This window comes from Phyllobates terribilis, unplaced genomic scaffold (genome assembly GCF_046119375.1).
Source record: "Phyllobates terribilis strain yellow unplaced genomic scaffold, ASM4611937v1 Scaffold_1__5_contigs__length_1240528914, whole genome shotgun sequence".
NCBI classification, from domain to species: Eukaryota; Metazoa; Chordata; class Amphibia; order Anura; family Dendrobatidae; genus Phyllobates; species Phyllobates terribilis.
In genome coordinates this window covers 863,806,966-863,833,877 of record NW_027362761.1, presented here as the reverse complement: position 1 = coordinate 863,833,877, position 26,912 = coordinate 863,806,966, and positions in this window count along the sequence as shown.

The window sequence follows — 26,912 nt, the reverse complement described above, 5'->3', positions numbered from 1 at the left end:
ACAAGTGAGTTGTTAAGAAGGAGTTGTGCTGTAGTGAACAACCAATTTAAAGGCATACTTTGCTAGTACTTGGGCAACAATGGCAACCTCCATATCTTTTTGTAGCCATCTGTGTTTCTTACATCTGTCTTTTGATAGTCTCTTACGCTGCAATTCTCTCTAGCTCTTGAATGTCTGCAGGCTTTCTTTCCCAATAACATTTCAGCTCTCTTCAATGCTTTGTATTTGGAGTGCGATCAGGGTTGCTGTCTGGTTTAATTTCTTAATGATTACTAGTATGCCTTTTTATTAAATAAAGAAAAATAATTAAGGAAATAATGGTCGACGATAAGCAAAAATGCATTAGGTGTCAGCTGTAGTGATGAATGAGCACTAAAATGCTCGGGTACTCGTTGCTTGAGTCGAGCAAATTGGAATACTCTAGTGCTCGGTCCCAGCAACGAGCCTAATGTAAGTCCATGGGAAACTCGAGCATTTTTCCGGTGGCCCCTCCAACGGTCTGCACAGGGCCTAAAAATTGGCCAAATTGATGGGAACACTGCTCAAATGACATGGGACCAGCATGGAGAACACCCCTGGAAGCATCTCTGACTTCCAGGTCAGTGCTGTCAACAATGTTGTCAGAGGTATTACGCCACTTTTACGGACTCACAATAAAACATACAAAAATGAAACCAAAATGGATTTTCCTGGGAAAAATGTTAAGGAACATCCTTTCCAGGGTAATGACTTGTATATAAGGCAAAATAAATATACAAAAACAAAAATGCTCCTCACACATCTTGGGCTATGTTCACACGTAGCGTTTTTGACGCGTTTTTGCACTTTTGCATTGCTTTCAACGGTAAAGCGACATGTTCCCATTAGAAAGGAGCGGGTCTGCTATACAGTTATAGGGTTTGCAGTGAGTACAACGGCTGCCAAAATTTGTGAAAAACCCCATTAGCAATTTAAAGACACATAGAGGTGGGCCTCAGTAACGACATGTTCCCATTAGAAAGGAGCGGGTCTCCCATACTGTTCTTGCGTATGCAGTGTCTGTAATGGCTACCAAAAATTTGGAGGCACTCCAATGCCCCTTGCAAGAGACATAGAGGAGGGCCTCCTGAAAATGTTCCCATTATTAGGAAGTGGGTCTCCCATACTGTTTGCCTATGCAGTGAATGCAACGGCTGCCAAAAATTTGGAGGCACTCAAATACCCATTGCAAGAGACGTAGATGAGGGCCTCCTGAAAACAATGTTCCCATTATTATGAAGTGGGTCTCCCATACTGTATGCCTATGCAGTGAATGCAACGGCTGCCAAAAATTTGGAGGCACTCCAAAGACCTTTGCAAGAGACGTAGAGGAGGTGATATGGTAGATATGGTGGTGAATGATATAGTGATAGACGATGAGGAGAAGGAGGAGGACAAGAGCAAATAGACAAAATCAGGAAGCATATACCCATGTCTGGTTGTGAAGAGGTGCATGAAAATAGACCTAAAAAAAAATAGACACTGGATTTGAGTTTATGTTACGCTGCTATCATTCGGTGGTGTTGAGAAGTCTGGCCCAATCCAGCCCTTGTTCATTTTTATAAGAGTCAGCCTGTCAGCATTTTCAGTTGACAGGTGGATGCGCCTATCAGTTATAATTCAATCAGCGGCACTAAAAACCCGCTCTGACAAAACGCTAGCGGCAGGGCAGGCCAGCACCTCCAAGGCGTAGAGAGCCAAGTCATGCCACATGTCCAGCTTGGATACCCAATATATTTAAGGTACAGAGGAATCACGGAGGACATTGGTACAGTCGGCAAAGTACTCCCTCAGCATCTTCCCAAACTTTACCCTCCTTGTGAAAGTACCCCGTGCATCAGGGCATGTGCGATGGGAGGGTCTGAGAAAACTGTCCCAGAACTTTGACAGTGTTCCCCTGCCTCTGCTGGATTTTCAGATGGGCCTTCTGGTATTGCCCCTTTTTATTAGGCCTTTCCGCTGTGGGAATAAGAGATATAAAGTTCTCCTTGTAGCTTCAGTATCCTGCTCTCCTCCTCATCCTCCTACTCCTCCCTGTCCTCAGGCCATCCACGCTGAACAGACGGTATGGCAGTTGTGCAGGTAGTACCGTCTATAGCGCAGGAAACAAGCTCCTGTTCTTCCTCCTACTCCTCCTCATTGTCACACAATCCACATTGGGATGAGATGAGGCTGGGCTATGTGGAATCACCCTGCATGGTTCCTTGCTCCATCTCATCCTGCTCCGTCTTCATTGAGCGTTTCAGAAGACAGAGAAGCGGGATGGTGAAGCTAATTATGACGTATTTGCCGCTCACCATCTTGGTGGAGTCCTTAAAGTTTTGGAGGATGGTACAGATGTCTGACATCCATGTCCACTCCTGAGGTCTTATGTGTGAGTCTGACTTGAATACCGATGGACGTGTTTATGCTGGTAGTAAACAACTGCCCTCTTCTGCTCACAGATCCTTCTCAACATCTACAATGTAAAGTTTCAACGCATGGGGACATCACACACCAGTCGGTCAGCTGGAGGCTCCAAATGCTGCTGAGGCACAGCAAGGGCGGCGGAACCTGTAGCTGACTTTATAAAATGGGCACACACGCGGCGTACTTTGATAAGCAGATCTGGCAGATCCGGGTAGGTTTTGAGAAACTGCTGAACCACGAGGTTAAGCACATGGGCAAGGCATTGTACGTGTGTGAGCTGCCTCGCTTCAGAGCAGCCACCACGTTCCGGCCATTGTAATTCATGACCATGCCTGGCTGCAGGTTCAGCAGTGTCAGCCACAGATCTGCCTGCTCTTTCAGAGCTGTCCACAACTCTTCAGCATTGTGCGGTTTGTCACCTAAGCATATTAGCTTCAGCACAGCCTGTTGCCGCTTGGCCAAGGCAGTGCTGCAGTACTTCCAGCTTGTGACTGATGTGGTCATTTCGGAGATGGAGGCTGAAGAGGAGGAGGAGGAGGTGCAGGAGCTGTAGAATGTGTGAGCAACCCTGATTGACCCAAGGCCCGCAATCCTCGGCATCAGAAGGACGTGTTCCATCCAAGGTCCGACTGGGTCCCGGCTTCCACTATATTAACCCCTTTCCGACCTCGTCAGTAGTAGTACATAGCTGCGCCCTGGGACTTAGGGACCAGCTACGTACTATTACACGTGCGGCGATCGTGCCCGCACCCAAGCGGTGCGGGGCGATCGCCACCAGGTGTCAGCTGATTGTCACAGCTGACACCCGGTGCTATGTGCAGGGAGTGGTCCCGCACCGCTTCCGGCACATTAACCCCCGCAATGCTGCGATCATCTGCCGGCGTCCAGCGATGTCTGCGGCGGCTTCCGGATGTTGTCATGACGACCCGATGTCGACATGACAACATCCGGGTCACCAGGAGGCAGGACGTTACTTTGGTCATGCGCAGTGCATAACCAAAATAATGTCTCCCCTGTGTGCAGCGCTGGCAGGCTGCATGGCATAGGGAGCTACTGCTCTCTATGCTATACAGCCGATTAGGCTGCAAAAAGTGAAAGTCCCATAGTGGGACAATGTGTAAGAGTAAAAAAAAAATAGAAAAGTGAAAAAAAAAAAATTGTAAAAATATAAAGAAAAAATGAAAAAAAAAATAATATATATATTGAACCCATAATATTTATTTATTATGAAAAAAACAAAAAAACAATAAAAGTACACATATTTTGTATCGCCGTGTCCGGAACGACCTGACCTATAAAACTGCCCCACTAGTTAACCCCTTTAGTGAACACGGTAAAAAAAAAAAAAAAAAAACGAAGCAAAAAACAATGCTTTATCATCATACCACCAAACAAAAAATGGAATAACATGCGATCAAAAAGACGAATGTAAATAAAAATGGTACTGCTGAAAATGTCATCTTGTCCCGCAAAAAACAAGCCACCATACAGCTCCATCATCCGAAAAATAAAAAAGTTATAGCTCTCAGAATAAAGCGATACAAAAAAATTATTTTTTCTAGAAAATAGTTTTTATTGTGTAAAAGTGCCAAAACTTAAAAAAAATATAAATGCGGTACCGCTGTAAACGGATTGACCTGAGGAATAAAGCTGCCTTATCAATTTTTACCACACGCGTAACGGCATAAAAAAACCCCCATAAAAAAATTCCGGAATTGCTGTTTTTTGTTTCTTCTGTCTCCCAAAAATCGGAATAGAAAGCGATCAAAAACTGTCACATGCCCGAAAATGGTACCAATAAAAACGTCACCTTGTCCCGCAAAAAACAAGCTGTCACATGACTCTGTCGGCCAAAATATTGAAAAATTATAGCTCTCAAAATATGGCGATGCAAAAACTAGTCTTTGCAAAAAAAGCGTCTTTTAGTGAGTGACAGCTATCAATCATAAAAACCCAATATGAATCTGGCATCGCTGTAATTGCACCGACCCGAAGAATAAAGTTGTGTAATCACTTATACTGCACGAGGAACGGTGTAAAAAAATAAACTCTAGGGTTAGGGTTGTGCTAGGGTTAGGGTTGTATTAAGGTTGGGGTTATGGTTGTGCTAGGGTTAGGGTTGGGCTAGTGTTAGGGTTGGGCTACGGTTAGGGTTGGGGTTAGGGTTAGAGTTGGGGTTAGTGCTAGGGTTGGGGTTAGGGTTGAGGTTAGGGTTGGGGTAGGGTTAGAGTTGGGGTTAGGGTTAGGGTTGGGCTAGAGATAGGGTTGGGCTAAGGTTAAGGTTGGGCTATAGTTAGGGTTGGGGTTAGGGTTGGGGTTAAGGTTAGGGTTGGGGTAGGGTTGGGGCTAGAGTTAGGGTTGGGCTAGGGTTGAGGTTAGGGTTAGGCTTGGGGTTAGGGTTGGGCTAGAGATAGGGTTGGGCTAAGGTTAGGGTTGGGCTATAGTTAGGGTTGGGGTTAGGGTTGGGGTTAAGGTTAGGGTTGGGGTAGGGTTGGGGCTAGGGTTAGGGTTGGGCTAGGGTTGAGGTTAGGGTTAGGCTTGGGGTTAGGGTTGGGCTAGAGATAGGGTTGGGCTAAGGTTAGGGTTGGGCTATAGTTAGGGTTGGGGTTAGGGTTGGGGTTAAGGTTAGGGTTGGGGTAGGGTTGGGGCTAGGGTTAGGGTTGGGCTAGGGTTGAGGTTAGGGTTAGGCTTGGGGTTAGGGTTGGGGTAGTGTTAGGGTTAGGGTTGGGGTTAGGGTTGGGCTAGGGATAGGGTTGGGGTTAGGGTTAGGGTTGGGCTAGGGTTAGGGTTGGGCTAGGATTAGGGTTGGGGTTGGGGTTTGGGGTTGTATTAGGGTTGGGGTTAGGGTTGGGATTTTTTCAAAAGTAAAGAAAAAAAATGATGACAATATGGCGACCAGTGTTGAGCGCAAGTGCTCACTACTTGAGTTTGCATCGGGTGCTCGTGTATGCACTGAGTATCGTGGGTGTTCGAGTGACATGCTCGAGTCTCTGCCCCATATGCCTCGCTGCCAAAAAAAATGTTGCTGGGATCGCCTCCCATGCACGAGCAATCCCTGCATGTTTTTTATTGGGTGTCTAACATCCGTGAAACATGCGGGGCAGGGACTCGAGCTTGTCACTCGAGCACCCATGATACATGGTGCATACCAGAGTACCCGATGCAAACTCAAGTAGCGAGCACTTGCGCTCAAGACTAATGACAACTTATTCAATATGATGACCTAATGTTATCAAATTCTGTGTCGTACCTCTGGGTTCAAAATGTTCACTATACCCCTTGATAAAATCCTTGAAGGGTGTAGTTTCCAAAATGGAGTCAATTGTGGGGGGTTTCCACTATTAAGTCACATCAGGGGCTCCCGAAATGCTACATGGCGTCCGCTCTTGATTCCAGCCAATTTTGCGTTCAAAAAGTCACACAGTGCTACTTCCCCTCTGAACCCTGACGCGTGCCCAAACAGTGTATTTTCCCCACATATGGGGTATTGGCGTACTCAGGAGACATTGCACAACAGTTTTTAGGTTCCATTTTCTCCTCTTACCCTTGTGAAACTAAAAAATTTGGGGCTAAAAGATTATTTTTGTGGAAAAAGGTAGATTTTTTTATTTTCACGGCTTCATGTTCTAAAGTTCTGTGAAGCACCTGGGGGTTAAGGGTGCTCACCACACATCTAGATAAGTTCCCTGAGGGGTCTAGTTTCCAAAATGGTGTCACTTGTGGGGGTTTCCACTGTTTAGGCATATCAGGGGCTCTCCAAACGCAAAATGGCATACGCTAATTATTCAAGCAAATTTTACATTCAAAAAGTCAAATGGCTCTCTTTCCTTCCGAACCCTGCTGCACGTCCAAGCAGTGGTTTTCCCCCACATATGGGGTATCGGCTTACTCAGGAGAGATTGCACAACAAGTTGCATGGTGCAATTTCTCCTGTTACCCTTATGAAAATGCAAAACTGGGGGCTGAAAAACATTTTTGTTTAGGCACATCATTGGCTCTCTAAATGCAACATGGCGTCCGTCAATTATTCAAGCAAATTTTACATTCATAAAGTCAAATGGCGCTCCTTCCCTTCTGAGCCCTGCCGTGTGCCCAAACAGTGTTTTCTCCCCACGTATAGGGTATCTGCATGCTCAGGGGAAATTGCACAACAAATTTTGGGGTCCATTTTTTCCCGTTACCCCTGCAAAAATAAAAAAATTGGGTCTAAAGTAACATTTTTGTGAAAGAAGTTAAATGTTCATTTTTTTTCTTCCCCATTCCAAAAATTCCTGTGAAGCACGTGAAGGGTTAATAAACTTCTTGAATGTGGTTTTGAGCACCTTGAGGGGTGCAGTTTTTAGAATGGTGTCACTTTAGGGTATTTTCTGTCATAAAGGCCCCTCAAAGTCACTTTAAATGTGATGTGGCCCCTAAAAAAATGGTTTTGTAAATTTTGTTGGAAAAATGAGAAATCACTGATCAACTTTTAACCCTTATAGTGCACTAATAAAAAAAATCTTTGGTTCCAAAATTGTGCTGATGTAAAGTAGACATGTGGGAAATGCTATTTATTAACTATTTTGTGTAACATATCTCTCTGATTTAAGGGCATAAAAATTCAAATTTTGAAAATTGTGACATTTTCAAAATTTTCACCAAATTTCTGATTTTTTTCACAAATAAATGCAAGTGATATCGAAGAAATTTTACCACTATCATGAAGCTCAATATGTCACAAAAAAACATTCTCAGAATCAGTGGGATCCGTTGAAGCATTTCAGAGTAATTACCTCATAAAGTGACAGTGGTCAGAATTGTAAAAATTGGCCTGGTCATTAACAAGCAAACCACCCTGGGGGGTAAAGGGGTTAACCCAGTGTGCCGTCAGCGAGATGTATCGTCCCTGCCCACAAGCACTTGTCCACGTGTTTGTGGTTAGGTGGACTTTCCCAGTAACTGCGTTGTTGAGGGCACAGCTAATGTTGTGGGACACGTGCTTGTGTAATGTGGGGATGGCACATTGGGAGAAATAGTGGCGGCTGGGGACTGAGTACCAAGGGACGGCCGCCGCCATCACATTGTAGAACGCTTACGTCTCCACGAGCCTAAAAGGCAATGTTTTGAGCGCAAGCATTTGCGAAATGTGTGAATTTAGTAATGTGGCCTGTGGGGCGTTGGCTGCGTATTTGCGCTTGCTTGCCAAGGACTGGGGTAGGGACAACTGATCGCTGCACTGGGACAAAGACGTGGACGTGCTTGCTAATGGTGCTACTTGAGAGTATGCAACGACACGTGCAAGGTGGGAGGCATCTTTGCATGCGCCATGGACAGGGGATTGGCGTGCATGCACAATAGTGGAAGAATCAGTGGTGTCACCCGCAGACACTGTTTCTGGACCCTGGGGTTCGACCCACTTTGTCGGGTGCTTTGCTGCCATGTGCCTGATCATTCTAGTGGTGGTCAGGCTGCTAGTTTTGCTGCCTCTGCTGATGCTGGCTTGACAGGTTGTGCAAATGGCCTTTTTTGGGTTATCTGCAGAGTCTTTAAAAAGCAACCAGACTCAGGAAGACCTAACCGTTTTACTGGCAACTTCTGTTGGTGTTGGTGTTACGGGGAATGCTTCCTTGCCTTGTATCTGCGGCCACCACACTGCTTCTTCCAGCCTGTTGTGGTGCTATGCCTCCCTCCCCCTGTGTGCTGCTGTCCTCATTCTGCATGTCCCCCTACCAGGTTGGGTCAGTTACTATATCATCCAACACCTCGTCATCCACTTCTGCACCCTGGTCGTACTCCAGACTTTCTGACAATTGTCTCTCATCATCATCCACCTCTTGCGACAGTAATTGCACTTTCCCACCGTCGCCTTTGTGTGACCGTGGCTGCTCAAATATTTGGGCATCGCTACACGCGTTCTCCTCTTGACCCTCTTTAAGCTGGCTGAGCGAGAGGCCTGAATCTATAAATGGAAAAGTCAACAGCTCTTCTGAGTGTTCAAGTGTGGGATCAGTTGTCACCAGGCACTTGGCATGGTGGGAGGAAAAAGGATCAGGGTGAGGAATATGGGGTCCAGACTCATGGCTACTGAGACGTGACTTGTGGAAGACAGGGTGGTGGTGGTGGTGGCAAAGTGACTGGAAGCATTATCCAACCAAGAACCTTTTGACACTGCTCTTTGTTCAATAGTGGTGTGCTGCAGTCCCCTAGTAATTGGGACAGGAAGGTCAAGCGACAAGATGTGGGTGTTTGTTGTGGCACAATTTCAGCTTGTCCACGGCCTCGGCCTCTGCATGCACCACCATCATGTCCACTTCTTCGTCCCATGTCACGCACCTTGCCCATTTTAAATGGAGGACAATATTTTCAATGTTCACGACAAATGACTGGATTTGTACCTCAGTTATATGTGATACGTCTGACGGACAACCATGGTTTAAAATAGCAGGCCTGTAGGTTACTATTCTTCACAGCGACCTCATGTGAATAGCTTCACTGACACACTGCAACAGAATGTAAATGGAGGCCAGAAATGGCTGAATTTGGACTGCAGTTATAGGTGATACGTCTGATGGACAACCACGGTTTTAAATAGCAGGCCTGTAGTTTACTAATACTATTCTTCACAGCGACCTAGTATGAATAGCTTCACTGACACACTGCAACAAAATGTAAATGGAGGCCAGAAATGGCTGAATTTGTACCACAGTTATATGTGATACATCTGACAGACAACCACGGTTTTAAATAGCGGGCCTGTAGGTTACTATTTTTCACAGCGACCTCGTGTGAATAGCTTCACTGACACACTGCAACAAATTGGAAATGGAGGCTAGAAATGGCTGAATTTGGACCGCAATTATATGTGATACGTCTGATGGACAACCACGGTTTTAAATAGCGGGCCTGTAGGTTACTATTCTTTGCAGCGCCCTTGTTTGAATAGCTTCACTGATACACTGCTACAAACTGTAAATGGAGGCCAATATTTTCCATGTTCACTACAATATTCTTGATTTTTATCGCTGTAATATGGAAAAGATCTGGCTGTATTCTGCAGTGCTAACAAGCAAATGGAGCATAAAAATGGTGTACTCTGGATTTCTTTTTAAGCAAATAATCAGGATTAAGATAAAAAAAAAATTAGCCCTGGTCCTCTATACTTGGGGCTATGTCTACAAATATCTGTAACAGCAGGCTCAGTCAGAACGTGCAATGGACCCTCTTGTGCTGTATACACTGTCTGCCACAAACCCTTCCTGCCTTGCTTTTTAAGCAAATCATTTATTAAGATAAAAAAAATTAGCCCTGGCCCCCACAACACAACTGATGGTCCCAACCCCATTTATAAGGCAAGAAATCCCACTTATTAAACCTGACAGGGCACACCTGTGAAGTGAAAACCATTTCCGGTGACTACCTCTTGAAGCTCATCAAGAGAATGCCAAGAGTGTGCAAAGCAGTGATCAAAGCAAAAGGTGGCTACTTTGAAGAACCTAGAATATAACACATATTTTCAGTTGTTTCACACTTTTTTGTTAAGTATATAATTGCACATGTGTTAATTCATAGTTTTGATGCCTTCAGTGTGAATGTACAATTTTCATAGTCATGAAAATACAGAAAAAACTTTAAATAAGAAGGTGTGTCCAAACTTTTGGTCTGTACTGCATGCAGCTGGATTAGTCCTCAGAAGGACTGTTAGTTCAGATGGATATATATATATATACTCCTGGAGTACCACTACCTATGTCTAACTATTACACCGCCAATTCTGTCCCTCACACAGCAGCACCTCTCCCTACTCTGCCTGTTTCCGGGAAAGACTGTGACGAACATAGGGTCACCAAGTCTTATATAGACACGATGACTCTACGCAGCCAGCCAATCACTGTAATGCCACAACCAACATGGCTACGGCATTACGATGCATGGCAAGCAATCCCTGCATGTTCATTGGCTCTCTAAAGAATGCCAAACATGCAGGGCGGGGATCCAAGCTCCCGCCCGAGGAACCCGGAAATACTAGCCGAGCTTGTAGAGCACAGTGATGCTTGGGCGAGTAGTGGTGAGCACGTTCGCTCATCACTAGTCAGCTGTATACTGCAGCTTTCGTCCTGCTGCATTGTCCATGATTGCCGCAAGCACTGATCATGGCTATTTAATTCCCTGAAATACTAATGTAAATATAGACAACAGCAGCTACAAAAGTATTACATCAGTGATCATTGAAAGTCCTACAGTGGGACTAAGTAAAAACAAGTTCAATAAAATGTGTAAAAATAAAGAGAAAAAACAAATACGAATACATGTTTTACAACAAAAAATGCAGTTTTACGTAAAAATAAATAAAAAAAGAGATAGACATAATTGATATTGCTGAGTCCGGAAAGACCTGAGCTATAAAACAGTCATATTATATATCCTGAATGGTGAACAGCATAGAAAAAAACTCAACAAAAATAGAGCTTGTTCATTTTACTGATATATAAAAAAATGGAATAAAAAAAGTGATCAAAATCTCATATTTAATGAAAAATAGTATAATTTAACAGTTTACTTGCCCCACAAAAAAAGCCTCCATATGGCTTTGTTGGCATAAAAATAAAAAAGTTACAGCTCTCAGAATACAGTGATTCAAAAACAAATTTTCTTTTTTTAGCAATTTTCAAAGTTTGAATTTTTATGCCACATAGTCATACCACATAAAATGGACAATAAATAATATTTACCGCATTTCTACTTCACATCAGCATCATTTTTTAAACATAATTTTTTTTGTTAGGAAGTTAGGAAGGGTTTAAAAGTTAATCAGCAATTTTTCATTTTTCCAACAAAATTTAAAAAACAATTTTTTTTAGGGAACAGATCACATTTGAAGTGACTTTGCGGGTCTATATGACAGAAAATACCCAAAAGTGACAACATTTTAAAAACTCAAAACCACATTCAAGAACTTTATTAACCCCCTAGGAGATTCACAGGAATTAAAGCAACGTGGAAGTAATAAATTAAAATTTTATTTTTTCCCACAAAAATGCTGCATTAGCACCAACTTTTTCATTTTCACAAGGGTAACAAGAGAAAATGGACCATACAATTTGTTGTGAAATTTTTCCTGAGTACATTGATACCCTATATGTGGGAGAAAATTACTGGTTGGGAGCACAGCAGGGCTCGGGAGGGAAAGAGAACCATTTGACTATTGAAGAACAAAATTTGCTGGAATAAATAGCGGACACAATGTTACTTTTGCAGAGCACCTGACTTGCCTAAACAGTGGAAACACCCCACAAGTGAATCCATTTTGGAAACTACACCCCTCAAAGAACTTATCTAGAGGTGTGGTAAGCACCTTAAACCCACAGCTACTTCACAGAATTTTATAACGTTGAACAGTGAAAAAGAAAAAATATTTTTTTCCCTCAAAAAATTGTGTTTTAGCCCCAAATTTCTAATTATCAAAAGAGTAACAGGAGAAATTGCACCTTACAATTTGTAGTGTAATTTCTCCTGAGTACACCGAAATCCCATATGTGGTGGAAAACTACTGTTTTGGAACATGGCAGGGCTTGGAAGGGAAGGAGCACCATTTGACTTTTGGAGCACAAAATTTGCTGGAGATAGCGGTCGCCATGTCGAGTTTGCAGAGCCCCTGACATGCCAAAACAGCAAAAACCTCCACAAGTGACCCCATTTTGGAAACTACACCTCTTGAGGAATTCATCTAGGGGTGTAGTGAGCATTTGTAAGTCTCAGACAATTCACAGAATTATATGACAATTGGCTGAGTAATTGGAAAATTACAATTTTTTCTACTATAGTGTTGCTTTGGCCCAAGTTTTTAATTTTCAAAAGGGATAATAGGAGAAATTGTGTAAAAAATTGAACTGTTAGTTTTCTCCTGAGTATGTCAACACTACATGTGGTCAAAAACTACTTTTGAGGCACAGTGCAAAGCTCAGAAGGGAAGAAGCATCATATTGGAGTTCAGATTTTGCTGGAATGGTTTGAGGGTGCCATGTCACATTGGCAAAGCGTCTGAGGTGTCAGGAACAGCAGAACCACTCCATCATTGACCCCATTTTACAAACTACAACCTCCAAAGAATTCATCTTGGGGTGCAGTGAGCATGTTGACACCACATGTGCCTCACAGAATGTTATACCATTGGGCGTTGAAGAAAGAATAATTATTACATTTTTACCACTAAAATGTTGTTTTAGCCCCAAATGAAATTTTTATATGTGCTAATAGGAAAAATGGACCACGTAGTTTGTTGTGCAATTTTACCCTACATGTAATCGAGAACTACTTTTTAGGCACAGTGAAAAGCTCAGAAGGGAAGGAGCGCCATATTATATGCAGTTTTTTAGTTATGGTTTGCAGGTGCCATAATCCACTGGAAGAGCCTCTGAGGTGCCAGAACAGCAGAACCTTCTTCCCAATAAGTGACCCCATTTAAGACACTAAACCTCTCAATGAATTCATCATAGGGTGCAGTGATGATATTGACACCACGGGTGTGTCGCAAATTTTATACCATTGGCTAGTAAAGAAAAAAAATAATACATACATACATAATAAATACATTTTTACTACAAAAATGTTGTATTAGCCCCAGATTTTACATTTTCACAATGGGAAATGAGTAACATTGGAACCAAAATTTCTCACACAATTTCTGCTGAACATGGCAGTACCCCATATGTGGCTGTGCAGTACTGCTTAGCCACACAGCAAGACTCAGGAGGGAAGGAGCGCTATTTAACTCTTGGAGAACAAATTTTCATATAATAGTTTGCGGACTCCATATACAGAGCCCCTAATGGCCAGAAGAACAGAATTCCCCTATAAGTGACCCTATTTTGTACACCCTCCTGGGAATTTATCTACAGGTGTAGTGACGATTTTAACTCCATGGTTATTTTCCAGAAACAAGAAGCAGTGGATGTTGCTGATTGAAATTTGCAAATCTGACATTGCATTGCTCAGAACGCTGTAGTGCCTAATACGTTGTTAGTGCCTGTACATTATGCCCAGCTCGTGCTTCTGGAGACACGCACCACATAAATTAAGTGGACTCTCATCACTACAGAAATGCCAAACATGTGGAAGCTAAATGTGGTTTAGGCACATTGGGGCTCAGAAGGGAAGGGGACATTTGGATTTGGGAGCACAGAACTCGCTGGATTTCTTTTAGAGGGCGAGGAGCCATAGCGCTTTTCCAAAGACTTTGTGCTACAAGTAACGTGGATGCCCCATATATTTCCATTAACAGATGACGGACTTCAGTGAGGACTAGCTTTTTTTGTGAATTGAGTTGAAGCTTTTATTGGGAACATTTTACATAACATTTTGGATCACATTTATCCTGTTCTCTACACTGAACACTTACATCGGGGTTTCCATCTAAATCTCAGAATGACATGTGTAGGGATTTACTCTCTTTCAGGCAGCTGGTAGCATTCACACTGGCACGTCATTTCTGGGTCAAACGAAGGTTTAATGAAGTGCATAGAGTATCAAGAGAATATAGTCGATACTCCGTACAGCTGGCGTGGTACCCAATTGAAAAAGCCTTGGACAGGCTGAAACGGTTTTATTTGAGTTGTGGAATAAACAAATTGACCACCAACACGTGAGTGCCGGGATTTCCTTTTCTATTGAAGTGCATAAACTTCCAGCAAAACAGAAAACAAATGGCCTTTTTCCGGCTTAAAGAAACAAAATAAATAGTCTATATACAGGCACATGCGGGCTCACCCGTTCAGATAATTGTCCAGCTGTCTCTCAAGTTCTATCAGAGAGACCAGCACCAAGAGGTCTTTTCACCCCTCCTCCCAGACTTAGAGCACAGTTTCTTACCCACGTGGCAATCCTGGCACTTCACCTGGCTCAGTTTAAAGGGGTTGTCCAGTACTTTATATTACCCCCCCCCAATGTATCCCCCGGGGGCACCTAAGGATTTTTGTAATTACCTTATGTTGCAGATACTGCTTGTGAGCGGCGCTAACACTGGCCGTTCACAGGCATCACGTGACCCCCGGCTGCTGCCGGCTCTGACGTCCGCTAATGTCACAAGTGCTGGCAGCAGCCGGGGGTCTTTGTCTTCTGCGTTCCAGGTGGATGCCAGGCTGTGTGCGGGGATACCCCCCGCGTCACACCCGGCATCCACCACGCTCTCTGCCTCTCCCCATTCATTGGGAAAGCGCGGGGGACCTCCAGCAGCCACCGCGGGGACCCCAGCGCTGAGTCACGCCTCACTTGTCGTGACATCAGCGCGGGGTCACGTGATGCCTGTGAGCGGCCAAGGATAGCGCCGCTCACAGGCATTATCAGCAACGTAAGGTATTTACAAAAAGTCTGAAGTGCCCCTGGGGGATACATTGGGGGGGAGGGGGTAATATAAAGTACTGTACAACTTCTTTAATCTGCAACAAACAGTACTCTGCTTCTCCCTTCAGAATTTACACACTGATCAGTTCCCCAGCACAGTGCACACCAAGTGAACCTCCTTCCTGCTTCTAGTAAAAAAAACCATGCAGGTGCCTCTAATCACACCTTGCAGAGTTGGGATTTAACCCTGTCCTACCTGACTTTGCTACACATGATTCAGATGAAACCTCTGATGGATTGATTCACTATAATGAGCCAGCAGAGTTTCTCTGGACTCCATCTGGCCTAAACTTTTGACTTTGCAGTAAGTAATAAAAATGCCTTAAAACATTCATTCTCTCTCATTATTGTGGCATTTGGCAAATATTAAAAATTATGGTAATCTTAATTGACCTAAAACGGGAAAGGTTTATTCTGATTTCATGTCAGATATTGAGAAAAACATGCATATGTGTCTTTTTATACAGTGTATGTAAACTTCTGGTTTCAACTGTATATATATATATATATATATATATATATATATATATATATACAGTATATTATATATATATATATTTATATATTTATTTATTTATGCTTTGCTGCTTTTACAACAATAAAAATATTTTTTTAGAAAAATAATTGTTTTTGCATCGCTATATTCTTAGAGCTATAGCTTTTTGATTTCTCCGTTGTTGGAGCTGTATGGTGGCTTGTTTTTGCAGGACAAAATGGCCATTTCAGCAATACCATTTTCATAAATATCAACTTTTTGATTGTGTTTTATTCCACTTTTTGTTTGGCAATATGATGAAAAAGCATATTTTTTTCCAGTTTTTCTTTTTCATTTACGGTGTTCACTAAGGGGTTTAACCAGTGTGACAGTTGTATAGATCAGGTCATCCTAGAAGCGACAGTACCAAATATGTGTACTTTTTTTAGACATAAATATACGTATTTATTGGTATCATATTCTTTTCTTTTGCTTTTAGTCTTTATTTTGTGTTTTTTTAAATATATTTACAATTCTTTAAACTTTTTTTTACTTAGTCCCTCTTTAACTTTCATTATTCTGATTGCTTGTATAATGTATTACATGCACCAGAATTGCAATGCATTACACCTGTCAGTGTTACATTTACAGAATGCCTGTCTGGCCATGCTCCTAGTATGGTCTAACAGGCCACCTTAGCTGACAGATCAGGGGGTCATCATTTGACCTCCTGCTGTCATGGCAGTCATCGGGCCCCCGTGATGACCTTGTGGGGGCGTCGATCTGAAGGGCGAGGGAGACCCCCTTCCTCTCTTAGCCTTCTGAATGCTGCAATCGCTTTTGATCATGGCATTTAGAAGGTTAAACAGCTGGGGGTGGTGCGAGCACTGCCCCTGGCTTTGACAGCCAGGTCTTGGCTATCACTTAAGCCAAGGTCCCGGCAGCGATCCACAGTGCATCCAATGTCGAGAAGTCACTGCAAAATAGGACGCATCAGTACATCCAATGTTGGTAAGGGATTAATGTGCAAAAGTACTAAAGTATAAAAAATCCTATATAAATCTGCTATCACTGTAATCAAACTGACCCGAAGAATAAAGCTGTCTCATCTTTTTCACCATACATTAAACAATGTAAAACAGTGTAATCAATTCCTGAATAGCTATCTTTTTGATCATTCTGCTACTGAAAAATCTGAATAAAAAGTGTTAAAAAATGTAATGTACTCCTAAATTGTATAAATAATTTCAAATCATTCAACTCATCCTGCGAAAATCAAGCCCATATATAGCGCTCTAGGCCAAAAATGAAAAAGTTATAACTGAGAATATGGCAATTTTTTTTTTTTTTATAAAAAAGTATTTTTAGTGCACAAAAGTTTCAATAAAATAAATCCCACTATATAAATCTGACATCACTGCATTTGTACTGAGCCAAAGAATAAAGGTGCCTCATCACTTGTATCAATTGTGTTTCACTGTGCATGGTGTAAGAAAAAAAAATATTTGTGAACTGCTGTTTATTTGTTAATTCTGCCTATTTATCCCATGTTCTACACTTATCAATAATGTCGGAGTTTCCATCTAAATTGTGATTCTGATTAATCTACCAACAGAACCATTGACTATAATGATGCAAATGTAGACATTCCAAAGACATTCCAATGTAGATTCCAAAGACATACTGATAGGGAATCTAGATTGTGAGCCCCGTTGGGGACAGCGACGATAATGTATGTAAAGTGCTGCGGAATATGTTAGCGCTATATAAAAATAAAGATTATTATTATTATTATTATTCTGGACGCTGTGTGGCCGCTGTTTCGGTGGTGTTCATATTTTTAGGCTTTTGTGCATGCCTAAAAAGATCGGACTCTTCTGTTTTATTATAGTGAATTGTCCCATCAAGGGTTTCATCTGAATACCGTTTTTTAGACAGAAACCCTGACTCCATTGCTCAGCAAAGATCTCAGGATAAATGTAAAAGTAGCCCTAAAAGCTATTAAAAAATGTTATATGCTCCAAATGCTACTAATTATATCTACAACTCATCCCATGAATAACAAGTTTCCACTCCGTTCCCATTTTGGTCAACAGAAAATTATGGGGTTTCCATATCAGAGGTAGCTCAAAGGCTCTAGAAAGAGGACATGTTTTCTTCCACCCTCCAAGTAAAATGTAGTAAAATCTGGGCTCCCAAATCTAAATTGCCCCCTCCCTTTTCAGCCCCACAGTGTACAGTACCTAAACTTCAGTTAGCAGCCACATGTATGTCAATGGTGTAGCGTTAAGAACCTACTGAACAGTTTACACTGTTTGTGTCTCCAGAAGCACAAACTAGGCACGATGTGATTAGCTGGAATATTTACAGATTTTCACTCTGCAACATCCATTCCATTATTAACTTTTTTTCTGGAAAAACACCTGCCCCATAGATTAATTCACATTTATAAAATGGGTTTACTTTAGATGTTTTTTGCTCTTTTGGTACTTGGAGAGCTCTGTCAATGGTGTCCGCAAACTATTCCCGAGAAATTTACACTCCAATGGTGAAATACTTCCTTCTGAGCATTGCCACATGGCCAAACAATTATTTCTTACTAGAGATGTGTGGATCTTTTGAAATCTGAATTCTCCAGCTTGTAATTGCTCGGAAAATGTAGAGACTAAAGTAAAATTTTTGTGGAAAAAAATTAAATTTTTTTGTTTTCATAGGCTAATTTTAAAAAATCCTGAGAAGTGCCTGTGTGTTCAAAATGCTCACCACACTCCCAGCTGATTTCTTTTACAGGTTAAATTTCCAAAATGCAGTGTCATTTATTGGGGAAGGGAGTAGCTGTTTTGGCCCCTCAGGGGCTCTCCAAATGCAAAATGGCATCAATAAATTAATCTAGCAAAAATTGTGCTCCAAAAGTCAAATGGTGCTCATTCCTTTCCAAGCTCTGGCACGTGCTCAAACAGTAGTTTTAGAGCACATATGGGGTATTAGTCTATTCTGGAGAAATTGCACAACAAATTTTTGGGGACAATATTCTCCTGTTCATCTTGTGAAAATAATTTGAAAAAAAATGGAGCTAAAGCAATATTTTAGTGGAAATTTTTTTATTTTTTACTTTTTTTCCTTCCACGTTGCATTAATTCCTGTAATGCTCCAGAAGGGTTAACATACTTCTAGACAGCAGTTTTAAATATTTTTAAGGGTGCAGTTTTTAACATTATATCACTTTTGGCATTTCAAATATATAGGCCTCTTAAAGTCTCTTCAAAACTAAATAGGTCGCTTAAAAAATTGTTTGAAAAAATGAAAAATTGCTGCTAAAGTTTTAACCCTTCCAAAATCCGAACAAAACAAAATGATGTCTGATAAATAATGCTGACATAAAGTAGACATATTGAAAATGTTGTTTAGTAACTTTTTTGTGTGGTTTAAGGGTATAAACATTTGAAGTTTGAAAATTGCTAATTTTTCTACACAAATTTCAGATATTTTCATACAAAAAGTAAAACATATTGACCTACATTTACCACTACCACAAAGTACATTATGTTATGAAACAAAACAACTCAGAATCACTGAGATTGTTGGAATTCCAGAATTATTACCACATGAATTCACACGTTAAAATTCAAAAATGGGTCTTGCTCACAAAGGCCAATATTTTCTCCGTTACTGACGGGTTAAAACATGTTATTTTCATTTCTTACCATTCTTGTGTACATTGGATGTCCGCTTTGGGTATTTATACTGCTGCAGAATAAATCTGGAGCTAGTCTGATGCCTCCCTGATGGTATAGCAAGATGGCTAAATATCCCTTGTTGTGCAGCCCCTTGGCACAACAGGACCAGGTGAGTGGTCACAACATCTCCCTCTTCTCCCCCCCCAAACCTCAGGCTCTTCACCATTGGTGCTCCAACTGTTTTTGTTTCCCAGTAACTATCCCATGGCTCAGGTCGACATACTGAGACTGTGGTTCCAAGTCCCAAATGGCGGTGGTCAAGGACTTGTTGCATGCTTGGACTAAGGACTTGTTATCGGTCGAAATTTTCCTTTGTTCTGGGAATTGAGGGCTAAACCTATAGCACCCAGTAGTCCAGTATGCCACCAGAAGTCGACTATGGTAACAAAGTCAAATGAGGTGAACAGTGAGTTTCCATTGACTGTACTGGCTAGAAAGGAGGATAAAGAAGTATCCCCTGAAGCCAATATTCCTGACCTGGAAAAGTCCCAGGACAACTTTGGGACTGCCCAGCTCAGAGACTTAACAGTAAAAAGTACTCTGGAAAATGTAAATGCAGTTCCCCAGGAGTTGTGAGTTGATAGTTGGTTTCCACTAGGGGCCAGGCATAATGATTTGTTGTGTCATGGGAACAAAATGTAGGGACAGATAAAAGAGCGCCCCCTCAAGGCCCAAGAGGTAAAATCCAGGGTGTATAATCAGCTCGACTGAGACAATTTAAACCTGGGGACCAGGTACTTGCGCACAGGTTACTTAAACTCTCCTACCTTTTCTACCACCTTATAGGGCCCCTGCCACTGGTTAACTATAGTGTACACCGACCCCAGAAAAAGAAGCCCTTTCCAATATATTTATGGCAACCTGCTAAAACCCTGGAAGGATAGGGACCTTCTAGAAACTCCTTCCTTGTTAGCCTAGTTAGAAGCTAACATTACAGATGTCAAAGTTTCAGGAAATTTGTCACATTCCCAAAGACAATACGGCCTAAAATTTGTACCCAAAAATAAGGGCAAGGTCTTGGAGTTACCAGGTCACACTCGTGTCATCAAATATGAGCCTCCCACTTGGGTCAGTTTAAAGTCCTGTAGAAATCCTGAGGCCCACTGGGAGGCAGTCTCAGAGAAGGCAATACAAAACTGGCCATGCCCCCTCACAAAGTCAGTTTTGGTTAAGTTGCCCCTTGTAGGCACTGGGGGATGGGGGGGTGGGTTGGCAGATGGTGCTTAGCCCTTGGCTTTGGGCAGAGGGAAAGTGTATGTAGAAATTCCAGGTTGGCTAGGGTTAACTCCTAGCTTTGCAGGCTTTGATTAGTGCACCTGGCTGGCCCTGCCTATAAACAGGCCAGGTGTTCATCTGAGTGAGTCAGCTCAGGGAAGCTGACCAGACTGGGTGTGTCTTGAAGCTGAAAAGAGAGACAGGGCAGACTCCCTCTCTGGAAGTGTCTACACAGGGTGTGTGCAGAGAACTGCAAGTATCAGTGATTACTATGGACAATAGCTGTTTTGTTTGACTGAGCTGGGCCTAGCTCAGCCATGTAAGAGTAGCCAGGATCTGTTCTGTTTAGCTAGCGCCTGGACAAGGCAAGGATTATGTTTATGGGTTTGTTTCGGTACGGTGCAACTTGTGGAAAGCAATAAAAACATGTGTTTGGACCAAAACTGCATTGTCCGTGTGAACGCTACCTAAGGCCTAATGCTTAACGCGTACCAGAGAGAGAGTGAAGTCCTACAAAGGTATGTAGTTATATAAATGTTGCAGAGGATTTACAATTTTCATTTTTTTCCCCAGATGGCAGTATATAAAAATAACTGTTGCTTACAGTTTGCACTGTGCATAATCTGTGAACCACAGGCAACACAGCCATTTACAGTGGGCAATACAGTGTTAAACAGGCTGTTAGTTACTACCAGGTTACCATCTGTTTCTATGGTGATGTCACTTTCACATTACTAAGTCTGTGTTTGAGTTAAAGAACTTGAAAAGAGTTAGATACAGATCTAGAAGACTAGTGATGAGCGAGCATACTCTCGAGTACTCGGTACTCGCCCGAGCATCTCAGTACTCGTGGTGCTCGGAGCTCACCGAGTACTTGCGAGATGCTCGGGCGGATGCTCAGGTCCCCTCCCTGCATGTTTGGTGCTCTTTAGAGCGTCAATCAACATGCAGGGATTGCCTGCCACTCACTGTAATGCTGCAGCCATGTTGGTTGTGGCATTACAGTGATTGGCCAGCCGCACACACACTATATCAGACCTGGCGCCGCTGTGCTCGTCAGTCTACTCCGCAATCAAGCAGTGTAGGGAGAGGTGCTGCTGAGCTAGGGAGAGATTTGGTTGTGTATTAGGTAGTGTAGGGAGAAAACAAGTACTATACATATATCCATCTCAACAAACAGTCCTTCTGCGGACTAATCCATCTACAGATATATCAGGCAGGCAGTGTATATAGCAGACTGCAGCACATATAGCACAAGAGGCTCCATTCCAGTTCTGCCTTCTGCTGCTGTTAGACATTTCTAGACAAAGGCCCAGGTCTCCAGGGCCAGGAATAATTTTTTTGGATCTTAATCCTCATTATTTGCATAAAAAGCAATCCAGAGAACACTGTTTTTCTGCGCCATTTGCTTGTTGGCACTGCAGGATACAGCCAGGTCCTTTCCATATTACAGCGCTAAAAATCCAGCTATTTAAAACTGTGGTTTGTCCGTCACACGGATCATATACAGTTGCGTTGAAAATACTGCCATTTTTGGCCTCCATTCAAATTTTTTTTCAGTGTGTCAGCAAAGTTTTCGACACCAGTTTGCTGTTCAACATAGTTAGCTACAGGCCAGGTATTTAAAACTGTGGTTTGTCCGTCACACGGACCACATATACGTTTTCTGAAAATTCTGCCATTTCTGGCCTACATTCTAATTTTTTTTCAGTGTGTCAGCAAAGTTTTTGACACCGGTTTGCTGTTCAAATTAGTCACCTACAGGCCAGGTATTTAAAACTGTGGTTTGTCCATCACACGGATCACATATACAGTGGTGGACAAAAGTATTGGCACCCCTGCAATTCTGTCTGATAATACTCAGTTCCTTCCTGAAAATGATTGCAATCACAAATTCTTTGGTATTATTATCTTCATTTAATTTGCTTGCAAGGAAAAAACACAAAAGAGAATGAAGCAAAAATCAAATCATTGATTATTTCACACAAAACTCCAAAAATGGGCCAGACAAAAGTATTGGCACCCTCAGCCTAATACTTGGTTGCACAACCTTTAGCCAAAATAACTGCGAACAACCGCTTCCGGTAACCATCAATGAGTTTCTTACAATGCTCTGCTGGAATTGTAGACCATTCTTCTTTGGCAAACTGCTCCAGGTCCCTGATATTTGAAGGGTGCCTTCTCCAAACTGCCATTTTGAGATCTCTCCACAGGTGTTCTATGGGATTCAGGTCTAGACTCATTGCTGGCCACCTTAGAAGTCTCCAGTGCTTTCTCTCAAACCATTTTATAGTGCTTTTGGAAGTGTGTTTTGGGTCATTGTCCTGCTGGGAGACCCATGACCTCTAAGGGAGACCCAGCTTTCTCACACTGGGCCCTACATTATGCTGCAAAATTTGTTGGTAGTCTTCAGACTTCATAATGCCATGCACACGGTCAAGCAGTCCAGTGCCAGAGGCAGCAAAGCAACCCCAAAACATCAGGGAACCTCCGCCATGTTTGACTGTAGGGACCGTGTTCTTTTCTTTGAATGCCTCTTTTTTTTTCCTGTACACTCTATGTTGATGCTTTTTCCCAAAAAGCTCTACTTTTGTCTCATCTGACCAGAGAACATTCTTCCAAAATGTTTTTTTATGTCTCGGGGTAAGAAGTGGGGTCTTCCTGGGTATCCTACCATACAGTCCCTTTTCATTCAGACGCCGACGGATAGTATGGGTTGACACTGTTGTACCCTCGGACTGCAGGGCAGCTTGAACTTGTTTGGATGTTAGTCGAGGTTCTTTATCCACCATCCGCACAATCTTGCGTTGAAATCTCTTGTCAATTTTTCTTTTCCATCCACATCTATGGAGGTTAGCCACAGTGCCATGGGCTTTAAACTTCTTGATGACACTGCGCAAGGAAGACACAGGAACATTCAGGTCTTTGGAGATGGACTTGTAGCCTTGAGATTGCTCATGCTTCCTCACAATTTGGTTTCTCAAGTCCTCAGACAGTTCTTTGGTCTTCTTTCTTTTCTCCATGCTCAATGTGGTACACACAAGGACACAGGACAGAGGTTGAGTCAACTTTAATCCGTGTTAACTGGCTGCAAGTGTGATTTAGTTATTGCCAACACCTGTTAGGTGCCACAGGTAAGTTACAAGTGCTGTTAATTACACGAATTAGAGAAGCATCACATTTTTCAAACAGTGCCAATACTTTTGTCCAACCCCTTTTTTAGGTTTGGTGTGGAATTGTATCCAATTTGGCTTTAGGGTAATTCTTTTTGTGTTTTTTCATTGAAGACAAATTAAATGAAGATAATAATACCAAAGAATTTGTGATTGCAATCATTTTCAGGAAGAAACTGAGTATTATCTGACAGAATTGCAGGGGTGCCAATACTTTTGGCCACCACTGTACGTTTTCTGAAAATTCTGCCATTTCTGGCATCCATTCTAATTTTTTTCAGTGTGTCAGCAAAGTTTTTGAAACCGGTTTGCTGTTCAAATTAGTTACCTACAGGCCAGGTATTTAAAACTGTGGTTTGTCCGTCACACGGATCACATATACGTTTTCTGAAAATTCTGCCATTTCTGGCATCCATTCTAATTTTTTTTCAGTGTGTCAGCAAAGTTTTTGACACCGGTTTGCTGTTCAAAATAGTTACCTACAGGCCAGGTATTTAAAACTGTGGTTTGTCTGTCACATGGGTCACATATACGTTTTCTGAAAATTCTGCCATTTCTGGCCTACATTCTAATTTTTTTTCAGTGGGTCAGCAAAGTTTTTGACACCGGTTTGCTGTTCAAAATAGTTACCTACATGCCAGGTATTTAAAACTGTGGTTTGTCTGTCACATGGGTCACATATACGTTTTCTGAAAATTCTGCCATTTCTGGCCTACATTCTAATTTTTTTTCAGTGTGTCAGCAAAGTTTTTGACACCGGTTTGCTTTTCAAAATAGTTACCTACAGGCCAGGTATTTAAAACTGAGGTTTCTCCATCACATGGATTACATATAACTTCGCTCCAAATTCAGCCATTTGTAGTGAGCGTGGAAGATATTGTCCTCCATTTAAAATGGGCAAGGCACATGGCAAGGGACGGGGAACTGGACGTGATGGTGATGGTGCATGCAGAAGCCGAGGCCGTGGTCAAGCTGAAATTGTGCCACAACAAACACCCACATCTTTTCGCCCGACCTTCCTGTCCCAATTCCTAGGGGACCGCAGCACACCACTATTGAACCCAGAGCAGTGTCAAAAGGTTGGTTGGATAGAGGATAATGCTTCCAATCACTTTGCCACCACCACCACTACCCTGTCTTCTACACGGTCAGGTCTCAGTAGCCATGAGTCTGGACTGCACATTCCTCACCCTGATCCTCCTTCCTCCCACCATGCCTCGTGCCTGGAGACAACTGATCCCAAACTTTGACACTCCGAAGAGCTGTTCACTTTTCCATTTATAAATTCGGGCCTCTCGCCCAGTCAACTTGAAGTGGGGCAAGAGGAGATTGCATGTAGCGATGCCCAAATATTTGAGCAGCCACGGTCACACGAAGGTTATGGTGGGAAAGTGTTACAAGAGGTGGACGATGATGAGACACAATTGCCAGAAAGTCAGGAGGAGGACCAGGGTACGGAAGTGGAAGACAAGGTGGTGGATGATATAGTAACTGACCCAACCTGGCAGGAGGACATGCAGAGCGAGGACAGCAGCACACAGGGGGAGGGAGGCAGAGCACCCCAACAGGCAGGAAGAAGCAGTGTGGTGGCCGCAGACAGAAGTCAGGCAACCGTTCCCCGTAACACCAACACGAAGGAAGTTACCAGTACAACTGTTAGTACTTCCTGAGTCTGGTTGTTTTTTAAAGACTCTGCCGATAACCCCAAAAAGGCCATTTGCACCACCTGCCAGGCCAGCATCAGCAGGTGTGGCAAAACTAGCAGTCTGACCACCACCAGCATGATCAGGCACATGGCAGCAAAACACCCGAGTTTTTGGGCCGAACCCCAGGGTCCAGGTGCGGGTGGCACTACTGCTTCTTCCACTGTTGTGCATGCAAGCCAATCCTCTGTCCATGGTGCAAGCGAAGATGCCTCCTGTCCTGCACCTGTCGTTGCACACTCCATGTCCACGTCCTTGTCCCAGCGCAGCGTTCATTTGTCCATACCCCAGTCCTTGGAACGCAAGCACAAATACGCAGCCAACGCCCCACAGGCCACACTACTAAATTCCCAAATTTCACAACTGCTTGCTGCCACTATTTCTCCCAGGGTGCCATCCCCGCATTACACAAGCACGTGTCCCGAAACATTAGCCGTGCTCTCAACAACCCAGTTACCGGGAAAGTCCACCTAACCACAAACACGTGGACAAGTGCTTGTGGGCAGGGACGGTACATCTCGCTGACGGCACACTGGGTTAACATAGTGGAAGCCGGGACCCAGTCGGACCTTGGGACGGAACACGTCCTCCAGACGCCAAGGATTGTGGGCCCTAGGTCAATCAGGGTTGCTCCCACAGTCTACAGCTCCTGCACCTCATCCTCCACAGCCTCCTCCTCCTCTTCAGCCTCCATCTCTGAAATGATCACATCAGTCACAAGCTGGAAGCAGTGCAGCACTGCCTCGGCCAAGCGGCAACAGGCTGTGCTGAAGCTAATATGCTTAGGTGACAAACCGCACAATGCTGAAGAGTTGTGGACAGCTCTGAAAGAGCAGGCAGATCTGTGGCTCACACCACTGAACCTACAGTCAGGCATGGTCGTGTGTGACAATGGCCGGAACCTGGTGGCGGCTCTGAGTCGAGTCGGGCTCACACACATACCATGCCTGGCCCATGTACTTAACCTCATGGTTCAGTGGTTTCTCAAATCCTACCCGGAGCTGCCGGATCTGCTTGTTAAAGTACGCTGCCTGTGTGCCCATTTTAGAAAGTCACCTACAGCTTCCGCCACCCTTGCCGTGTTTCAGCAGCGTTTGCAGCTTCCGGCTCACAGACTGGTGTGTGATGTCCCCACGTGTTGGAACTCTATACTGCAGATGTTGGGAAGGATTTGTGAGCAGAAGAGGGCAGTTGTTGAGTACCAGCATCAACAAGGCCGTTGGTATTCAATTCAGACTCCACACATAAGACCTCAGAAGTGGACATGGATGTCAGACATATGTACCAACTTCAATCCAGCAGACGCAGGGAAACACTGTCAAAGTTCTGGGAGAAATTTCTCAGCTGCTCCCATCGCACAGGCCCTGAGAAGCGGGGTACTCTCACAAGGAGTGCAAAGTTTGAGAAGATGCTGAGGGAGTACCTTGCCAACAGTACCAACGTCCTCCGTGATTCCACTGTGCCTTATAATTACTGGGTATCCAAGCTGGATACGTGGAATGAACTGGTTCTCTATGCCTTGGAGGTCCTGGCCTGCCCTGCCGCTAGCGTTTTATCAGAGCGGGTTTTTAGTGCCGCTGGTGGAATTATAACTGATAAGCGCATCCGCCTGTCAACTGAAAATGCTAACAGGCTGACTCTTATAAAAATTAACAAGGGCTGGATTGGGCCAGACTTCTCAACACCACCGAATGATAGCAGCGTAACAAAACTCAAATCCCATGTCTTTTTTTGGGAGGTGTATTCCCATGCACCTCTTCACACCCACACATGGGTATATGCTTCTTGATTTTGGCTATTTGCTCTT